Source organism: Polypterus senegalus, chromosome 14 (genome assembly GCF_016835505.1).
Source record: "Polypterus senegalus isolate Bchr_013 chromosome 14, ASM1683550v1, whole genome shotgun sequence".
Taxonomy (NCBI): domain Eukaryota; kingdom Metazoa; phylum Chordata; class Cladistia; order Polypteriformes; family Polypteridae; genus Polypterus; species Polypterus senegalus.
This window is the reverse complement of record NC_053167.1, coordinates 139529885-139540452: the sequence shown is the minus strand read 5'-3', so window position 1 is coordinate 139540452 and position 10568 is coordinate 139529885. Positions and strand designations below refer to the sequence as shown.

Here is a 10568-nt window from a genome sequence, read left to right as displayed (position 1 = left end):
TGAATAAGAAATTGCTTATACACAAACCATTCATAATTGCTTAATTAGGCTAAAATATAAGCATCCAAGTGATACTAAACGAAGAGCCATTTGGGAGCCGTAAGAGCCGGCTCTTTAAAGGGAGCCGATCCAAAACAGCCGAAGCTTTGAAAAGAGCCGGAGTTCCCATCATTAACTTGAATATACGCGCCAGATATTTGAACATCACTTTATTCGCCGGAAGCGCATGTTCATCAGAAGTGACGTCACCATACTGCGACATTGTTGTGCAGGAGCCAAGATGGAGGGAGGCTAACGACGGAGCTGAAACTGGGAATCCGAGTTGCCATAGATTCAAAGAAGAAGAAGAAGAAGACGACGGAGCTGAATTGATAGGGTCAACATTTATCCGGTAGCGGCTTCGACGGAGTAAGGATCAAAGTAAGTGTCACGTCGTGCTGCGGTGTGTGCAGGCGGTGGATTTTAGAATGAGAACAGAGCACAGTAGAGCTTGAGCTACCAATGGTTGGGGGGCGGTGTTGTTTGGCTGATTAAATGTTTCACTAAGTCATTAGTTATGACATGAAATATTCGCGTACCTTCCGTGTTTATTCGTTCAGTGTTGGATAATAAATATTCGGGAAACTTCCGTCTTTGTTCCTTCAATGCTGCCATATTGTGGGAAACCCGCTCGGCCGGTCAGTGGATGATGTGAGAGGGACATTTCTTCAGTGTCACAGTAGCTTACGTTACATCCGGTTTAGTTTTGATCCAACTTTCATTCTTATACAGAGACGTTTACAAACCAAAAGCAAACGAAGCGCTTGTATAAGAGACGCACTCGGAGTTACTTGAGAGAAAGGAGACGCTTAGACCTTCCGGTTTACTGCCTAGCATCATAGCCACCTGTAACCAACTATCTCACCGTTTTCAAATCCCATTTTAATTTTTAAAATTACAAACCCTTGAAGGGATGCCAGTCCTATTCCAGAACACAGACGGACTGAAATGCCCTCAGAGCAGGCTAGCTTGAAGTTGGCACTGGCCCTAGCTTAAGTGGTGTCAAGTGAGATTTTATTTGTCACATTAAAGCTTTGTTTCTAAACTGTTAGACTACGTACTGTATAAGAAAATAGAATACAAGAGAGGCAAACAGAACTCTTTTAAATATGAATATGTACGTTCATAACATATAAATAGTATATTTTAATGGTTATGTATATTATGTGTGTAATAAGTTAATTAGTCAATGTAAGGACATACACGTGTGATTTGACAATTGGGTATTGTAGCTGTCTAGATCAGAGTCTGGTTGGATTACCAGGTTATTCCGCCCTATCCTGTGGAAGAAATTTAATGGGCACCCCAGGGGTGTCCCATACAGGCAATAAATGCAGGCAGTTAGACAGTGTCAATCATTATTCTTTATCTAAATCTTGCAAGAGGCAACAAATCCATATCTTATTGGCAAGTGTTACAAAGGAAAAGAGTGTCCTCTGTGCTATACTTAAACAGTTCATTGATCACTGGAACGGCGAGATTGCAGGAAGTAGAGTTGGCCAAGGTGGATGAATTTAAATACTTGGGATGAACAATACAGAGTAACGGGATTGTGGAAGAGAAGTGAAAAAGAGAGTGCGAGTGTGAAGAGTGTCAGGAGTGATTAGTGACCGACGGGTATCGGCAAATGTGAAAGGGAAGGTCTACAGGACGGTAGTGAGACCAGCTATGTTATATGGGCTGGAGACGGTGGCACAGGAGACAGAGCTGGAGGTGACAGAGTGCTAAGATTTGCATTGGGTGTAACGAGGATGGACAGGATCAGAAATGAGGACATTAGAGGGTCAGCTCCGGTTGGACGGTTGGGAGACAAAGTCAGAGAGGCGAGATTGCGTTGGTTTGGACATGTGCAGAGGAGAGATGCTGGGTAGACTGGGAGAAAGGGTGCGAAGGATAGAGTTGACAGGTAAGAGATCAGGAAGGTCTAGGAGAAGGTTTACGGATATGGTGAGAGGGGACATGCAGGTGATGGGTGTGACAGAGCAAGATGACAAGGACAGGAAGATATGGAAGAAGATGATCCGCTGGAGCAGCCAGAAGAAGAAGATTGATTAGATCACAGTTCCAAGTAATTTATTACATAATCGGAAAACTTTCAGCATGATTGGTTACACCCAGTTGCTAATGGGACACGACAAACGTTGATACCTTAAATAACCACATTTAGTCGCGTCCACTCAGTTGATTAATAGTCCTGCCAGCTTAGGAGTTTAGGAGAACGTGACTCTTTTAGGAGTGTTAAAAGTACACTCTGTGCACAGGATGCATGTTCATTTTCATTCTGAACCATATGCTTCCTAAGTTTGCCATCAACAAGAAACCCAGCCCGAGCAAGACAAAAGAACATATACCTTACTGAAGTAATACCTTCAGCCTTTAAGCATAAGATCAGAAGAATATGAGACTCGGCACATGCTAGGTGCACATCGGACCAGGGTTCAAATTCAACTCTTACAATTCCATGCTAAGGGGTGAGAGATGTGGAGGCAGGCAGTGGTGACCTCAGGCTCTTAAGGTTCACCCTGCAGTTCCAGATCTCTGATACTTGCAGCTGCTGTTGAGACTTTATAAGGTTTGGTAACTCGTTGCTGGCCTTTCTCACCCAGACCTCTATGTGACATCTCTAACCCTGCATAGCTCTTCCATGAAACCCCTAAATTAGTACCACCCACACCTGAACATGTAAGAATTTAAGAATCTAGACTAGATTCATATTAAACATGTTTAGGGTGTTTATTACAGCACAAGAATAAAGTTCAAAGATTAAAAAAACTAAATATAAGCAGTATAAAAAGTTATATTCTTAACAGTAGTTTAGCGGTGATGACGCCGAAGCAGACCTTCCTTTCTGTCTTCAAGATGATCTCCATTTTTATAAGAAAAAACTTCCAAAAGTTGTTTGGATCCTCCTTTTTCTTACTTCACTTTTGTTCCACTCTGGACTTTCTTATATAAAGTAACACTTGAAATAACCTATTTTTTTTTTTTTAATATATATATATCTACCAACCCATTAACCATATGATTAGAATACTCGGGTCTTTATATAATTACTATTTACTTATTTCTGATTTTATGAATTTCAAACTTCATATTTATGTTAGTGTAAACAGCACTACTCAGATTTAAAATCAAATAATATTTTTAAAGCGTAATATCTGTGTAAAAATGCTGTTCACTTTTTCCCCGGTGCCACACAGGAAACTGAAAATCTGCATAGTTTGAGTTTTTCAAGATGTTTACTATCTAGAGGTTGAATATCTCTCATTTCAGGTCATATTGTGGGTGGGTAGGGGGTGTTGTTGGTTAAAAAAAACTCCAACTTTCAAAAATTGTGATTCCTGTGCTAAAAGGTGGCCAAAATTGTGCCGCTGTCTTTCTTGTGTCCAGTCCATTACTTAATCAGCTGGTTATATTTTTATAAGGCAGTTCTTGCATCTTATTTTCTGAGAGTCTCCAGTCCATGTCTGACCAGATCCGGTTTTTAGGTTGAACTTTCAGCAGTGGGCCTGGGTGGTCTGGTTTTCTGAGTAGCAAATGATGACATCTTTCCAAACTGGTCTTCAAGTGGTTGTATAGTTTTCCTTACCCCATGTTAGGGCTGCACTATTATGGCAAAAGAAATAATTGATAATTATTCCCTTTGATGTTATAGTTATGATTATGAATTTCAACTAACAGAACTACCTAGAACTAGTACCAGTCTGTATGAACTACCTAGAACTAGTACCAGTCTGTATGAACTACCTAGAACTAGTACCAGTCTGTATGTACTGTCTGTCTGTACAGTCTGTGATTTCTCAGGAATAAAATAAAGTGTTAGTCTCATGCATGCATAGTTCCACTTAGCCACAAATGAGTTCAGTTGCATTATGCGACCTTTGTTTCAGATCTCTTTCGTTCTGAAATAAAGCAAAGGCAGTGCATCTTGCACGAGTAGATGGATGACGTATCTGTTGTCCTGGAGGCATGTTGGTCTTTTATTTTTTTAAACCTTTATCGTCAATTCAAGCCTTGTTTTTTTTGATAAATTTACAGAAGCGTATTAGGGCCATGGAGAAGAAAAAAAAAAAGTTCGGACACAGTGAAGAGAAAAAAAATCTATGTCGAGATTAAAGTCGACATTTCCAATTCATTCTCGACATTTCCACTTTATTCTCGCTGTTTATGTCGAGATTAAAGTCGACATTTCCAATTTATTCTCGACATTTCCACTTTATTCTCGCTGTTTATGTCGAGATTAAAGTCGACATTTCCAATTTATTCTCGACATTTCCACTTTATTCTCGCTGTTTATGTCGAGATTAAAGTCGACATTTCCAATTTATTCTCGACATTTCCACTTTATTCGCACTATTTATGTCGAGAATAAAGTCAACATTTCCAATTTATTCTCAACATTTCCACTTTATTCTCGCTGTTTATGCTAATATAAATACTTGATATCATTTTCATGATGAATTGCATTAAACCATTTATTAAACATGGAGGGGCACGGTGGGGTGACGGTAGTTCTGCTCCCTCACAGTAAGGGGTCCCCAAATGTACGTTCAGTGCAGAGAAGTTGGCAGGTGTGGCGAGGCCCCAAAAGCTAGATGTATGAATGGGTATCGCAGTGGTTTAACTGAACTAATGTGTAAATGTTGGATTCATGACAGTGGCGGTTCTACATTAAATTGCTCCCCGGGCGAGACTCCCTCCCGGCGCCCCCCTCCCCAAAAAAAAAATAACTTGACAAAACTACACATTTTGTACACACCACACGTTTTATTGTAGTAATTCCGTCATTCCGTAACAGACCAATTTTTGCAAAAAATAAATAAATAAATAAACTGCTCATAACTTAATTATACTCTGTACAAACCAATATTATTTAAGAAAAAATATTTTAAATTATTAAGAATAATATACAAATAAATATAGAATAAATCACACTAAAGAAAATTAAATTATTTCACTGCAGAAGAGAAAACACAAACTGAAACTAAAATCTGACATTTCTGGCCTTTCTAGATGCAAAGTCATCAATAATGGCATCATATGAGATATGCTCCCCTACTGAATGATTAATGCTTATGACAGCAAGGCCAGTGAGCCATTCCTGAGACATGGTTGACCTCAGGTATGTTTAACTTCAGTTTGGAAAAGCTCCTCTCTGCTTGAGCCACAGTCTCTGGCAGGGTAAGTGCAATCCTGAGAGCAGTCCAAAAGTTGGGGTAGATCTCAGATAGATCCTTATCATGCATGAAAGTGATAAGCTCAAGGAGGCTCATGGTTTTTGATGGCAGGTGAGGGAAGTTCTTGATTTCCTGAAAAAGCTCTCTACTGTCCAAATCAGAATGCCCTTCGAAGTGCAGTGGGGTACCTAGTGCATTGCACTGCTCTGCCAGCTCCTCATCTGCAAGACTAGGGAAATTTGTCAAAACCCCAAATTTGTTTTCCACATTTTCCAATGTGGTCAATCTCTCCGATGGCTGACAGGGCTGCATCAAGAACAACATTGAAGAATCCAATCTCCAACTTCCTAAGGGCATCACTGAAAGGCTCATCATGTGATTCATATGAGAAATGGCGCTTTGTGGACCTCAAGCCTTTTTTGTTTCAAAACAGCTTCCACATTCATTAGTAGGTGGCTCATCCTGACAAGTGGCAGAGGATGCTCCAAAATATTTTAGAAGTGCCCCAAAACAGGACACAGTTGAAATTGACATCAAAAGACTGTTGGCTACAATATTACTCTTAAAAATTGCAAATTTAAATAAACATGCCCTAACATGTATACAATATAATTTAATCTAAGGGAGGAACAATTAGCTCCTTGGTTAATTTACTGCCTCAAATGATATGCTTTGTCACGTAACAGAGTTATAGCAAATGGAAAATGTTTGTCTTTTACACGATCTACACATATGTAAATTACACTGGCTATTTACAGTAGCCAACACAAACAATGGAAATAAATAATAACTGTACTTGCAACAGTTTTGTTGCAAAGCATAATTTTGTGGTTAAATTTAATTAGATCTCGTGTTGTATACACTGCTGAAAAACAATAGAACCCTGCCCAAAAATAACAGAAAATGTAATGGATTTAATGGTTATAATGGGAATTGTATTGGTTTTAATGGTAAGTATAACAGTGTCTGCTGGTATATGATGGATTCTATGGGTGGGTGGGATGGTAAATCCTATTGGAAAAGTGCCCAAAACACACTACAATAAGGAATTTTGTAATAGTTTCACTGGAAAAAAGTTAATGGTTCACAATGGTATTTAATAGAAACCATTAGAATTTCTGTGATGGTTTTATATATTAGGCTTTTACTGTGTTTTTTTTTTTTAGCAAGGTAAGCATAGCATGCATCATAAGCAAGAAGGCTAACAAAGTAAGAGTTAACGTTATACCACTAATTAACACAATGACATGAATACCTTAATCATACAGAGAGAATATTGTTGCATACCTTTATCTTTTGCCCGTTTCTCCTCATCATCTTTTCTTTTTTTCCTAAATTGGGCACCTGACAGCTTTGGCCTTTTTCTCTCCATCGCTGTGTTTACTAAGTAATCGGCAATCAACAGATTTCCCATCATCCCCCAACGCTGTCACTCACGACCAGAAGTCAAGACTAAACCAATTCACCTCCACATCATAATCGTTTTTTATTACCTATTTTTATTAGCCATTTCACACAATTAAATAAATAAATACAAATGTGCCAATTATTGGTCTGTGTTTAAAATATTTTGAATGAAATGTGCGTTATTTGTAAGAAAGTCAGGTGTCACTGACATAGTTTAGCCCCCCTCCTTGTCCGCTTCATTTGGGAGAGGTGAACTGTACTCTGCGCCTCCTCCCCCCCAACCCCCCACCTCCCCTCATCTCCTCTCCTCTCCGCTCGCTCAGCTTCTGTGCGGCTCCTTCAGCAGCAGGGCGGCGCAGGTATCATAGATAATAGAAACCGCTTAGCGGCACAGATGATTTTTTTCCTCCAAGTTCGTGTACGCCCCACGTGTCATGAAAAAATGCCGCCCCGGGCGGCTGCCCCGGTCGCCCATGCCTAAAACCGCCACTGATTCATGATCTGGTGGTCGGAGACACGAACACAGAATTCAATGGATGCTCTTGTGAGCAGACTGATTGCATGTGTGCTGTCTCTATCTGACGTACCAAAACCCCAGTTCCTATCCTTCCTTTTTCTTTCGCCACATAACCAATCACCACACGATAAATGACTTTGTGGAAGTAAAACTAGATATAAACTCAGAACACGGAGTGTACAGAACTTTGAAAAATTTTCGTTATACATCCATTTAGGGTTGTGCCCATCCCAGCAAGCATTGTGTGTGAGTCAGGAACAAATCCTGAACGGGGTGCCAGCTCATCACAGGGTGAATACGAGCAACACATACGCTAGGGGCAATTTAACAGAACAAAATCCCACTGCCTACATAACTTTGAAAGGAAACTGAAGCACGCCAAGTAAACCCACCAGAAAAACATGCAAACTCAAGGCAGGGGACACCTGGGACCTCCTTATTGCAAGGCAGCAGTGCAACCTCCACGCCACCATGCCCCCTTGTGTTTAGTACATGCTTTAATGGATTTCATCATGAAAATTTTATCAAGTATTTATCTTAACTTTCTAAATGTTCATGGAGCAGGAATATCATGAAATTAATGTATTCTGTGTTGTGATCGCTGCCTTTGAAGTTTATGACGTTCTACTTTTAATGACAAAATAAAGTCAACATAAATGTTAAGATTTAAGTGGAAGTGTCAAAAATAAAGTCGGCATGTTGACTTTATTTTCGATATACACGTTTTTTTCTTCACTGTGTCTGTATTTTATTTACCCTTGTCATTTTGCTGATTTGAATGCCTGTCACTGCTCAACGCTGATTACTTGGTTGGATGAGCTCGTTAAGCCTTGAACTTCATAGACAGGAGTGTCCAATCACAAGTGGTAAAAGTAATTTAAGGTGGTCAATTGCAAGTTGTGATTCCTTCCCTTTGACTCTCCTCTGAAGAGTGACAAACAGCATGGGTTCCTCAAAGCAACTCTCAAAAGATCTAAAAAACAAAGATTGTTGAGTCTCCTGGTTTAGGGGAAGGCTACAAAAAGCCATCTCAGAGGTTTAAACTGCCAGTTTCAATTGTAAGGAATGGAATCAGGAAATGGAAGGCCACAGGCACAGTTGCTGTTTAACCAGGTCGGGCAGGCCAAGAAAAATGCAGGAGCGGCACATGGGCAGGATTGTGAGAATGGTTACAGACAACCCACAGGTCACCTCCAAAGACCTGCAAGAACATCTCACTGCAGATGGTGTATCTGTACATCGTTCTACAATTCAGAACAATTTGCACAAAGAAGCCCTCTCTGCACTCACGCCACAAACAGAGTCGCTTGTTGTATGCCAATGCTCATTTAGACAAGACAGATTTATTTTGGAACAAAGTGCTTTGGACTGATGACACAAAAATTGAGTTACTTGGTCAGAACAAAAAGCGCTTTGCATGGCGGAAGAAGAACACCGCATTCCAAGAAAAACACCTGCTACCTACTGTCAAATTTGTTGGATGCCCCACATTTTGCTGTGGAGCTGTGTGGCTAGTTCAGGGATTGTGGTCCTTGTTAAAGTCAATGGTCTGATGAATTCAACCCAATATCAGCAGATTCTTCAGGATAATGTTCAAGCATCAGTCACAAAGTTGAAGTTACGCAGGGGTTGGATATTCCAACAAGACAATGACCCAAAACACAGTTGGAAATCTACAAAGGCATTCATGCAGCGGGAGAAGTACAATGTTCTGGAATGGCCGTCACAGTCCTCTGACTTGAATATCATCGTAAATCTATGGGATGATTTGAAGCAGGCTGTCCATGCTCGGCAGCCATCAATTTGAACTGAACTGGAGAGATTTTGTATGAAGAATGGTCAGAAATACCTCCATTCAGAATCCAGACACTCATCAAAAGCTATAGGAGGCGTCTAGAGGCTGTTAGATTTTCAAAAGGAGGCTCAACTAAGTATTGATGTCCTATCTCTGTTGGGGTGCCCACATTTATGCACCTGTCTAATTTTGTTATGATGCATATTGCATATTTTCTGTTAATCCAATAAACTTAATGTCATTTCTGAAATACGACTGTGTCCATAAGGCAAGTCGTATATTAAAAGGAAGTTGCTACTTTGAAAACTCAGCCAATGCTAAACAAAATCCAAAGAGAATTAAGAGGGGTTCCTAAACTTTTTCATATGACTGTATTTGCTTTCGATAGTTGGGTACGAACCCGCGTTTTTGCTTAAACTGGTAATTAATGCTTATCTGTGTCGCGCACCAAAAGCTACGGGGACTTGGTGCTGATGACTTATCTTTCATGCACTCTCACCATAATGAACGATGTGGCTCGATTTTAGATGGTTGCAAAAATGTTTGCTTGCAGTAGGGCTGAACGACTAACTGATATGAAATCGGAATCGCGATTTGAAATAACGCAATTAACAAATCACAAAGGCTATAATTTATGCAGCGTGTCTGACCGATAGGGCTTTCAGATCAAACCTTGCATTTCGAGCGTAATTTGAAATTATTTTTAAAAAGTTTTATTCAACAGCAAATGCTGACATTTGATTGTAAAAGAAAAGTTGTGTTGTTTTACCCGCACTAATTTTGGCTCCGAATTCCTCCAGTCGTGCTTTGTAAAGCTCCCGTATTTTGCAGATCTGTTTTTGCACTTCGCATCTATGATCGGCCTGTTCATAATTTTGAATGATTAGCTTGTTTCTTTTCATTAGGAAAACGGCACTTTTTTAAACCTTTGTCACCTTTGTTTTAATTTCAAGCCTTCTCTGTTGATAAATGTAATTTTTTCCTTCCCCATCACCCTATTACGTTTCCATATAAATTCATAAAAAAAAAGTGATGACTTCTTTTATCTGAACTTGCTTTCGATAGCCTGTAGGGTACGGGGCTTGCATTATCGCGTAAACGGGTAATTAATGCTTAAATGATGATCAGCCTGTTCGTAATTTTAAGTGCTTAACCTGTATATTTTTTTATTAGTATAACTTCCAGCTAGGCCCCTTCAATATTTATTTATTTATTTTTATTCTGCCCCAGTGATGTGCCCTTTAATCCACAAGTCGAACCCGCCGCTGTTGGGTGGGCCACAGGGGGTTTTGCCTGTTAAATCGGACTGCTGTCCCATTTTTTTTTAATGGGACTCAATTTCTGCAAAAACTGTCCTATGCCAGCAGGATGCCTGGGCACTCTAGAAGCTGTTGCAGAAAAGAGGATGGTGGCAAAATTGGAAAATCCCCTCCATCTCCTCCAGGTGGCACTCTCGTGGCGCACTTTTAGCTAAGTGAGGTTAGAAGCGCCTCTAGGGGTCTTTTCTGCCTACTGCTATCTGGCATTTCAATGCTTCTTCTCAGGGCACTCGTTAAGTTTATTTTGAAATATCTGAACAATAGTTATTTATTTATGAGGGGCGTCCAATAAAGTATCAACCTCGGTAGGAAAG

At 40.0% G+C, this 10568-nt stretch overlaps 1 protein-coding gene across 2 annotated transcripts in view; it reads left to right on the top strand.

Annotated features, from left to right (window-relative positions):
• The first annotated feature begins 226 nt into the window (after positions 1-226).
• pomgnt1 (protein O-linked mannose N-acetylglucosaminyltransferase 1 (beta 1,2-)) overlaps positions 227-10568 on the top strand; it is a 123789-nt gene continuing 113447 nt past the window's right edge. Inside the window, exon 1 of one of the 2 annotated variants that reach the window (XM_039734806.1) lies at positions 227-420. The gene's annotated coding sequence lies outside the window, so the exon portion shown is untranslated. The remainder of the gene's footprint in view (positions 421-10568) is intronic. The other variant, XM_039734807.1, reaches the window with a different exon arrangement.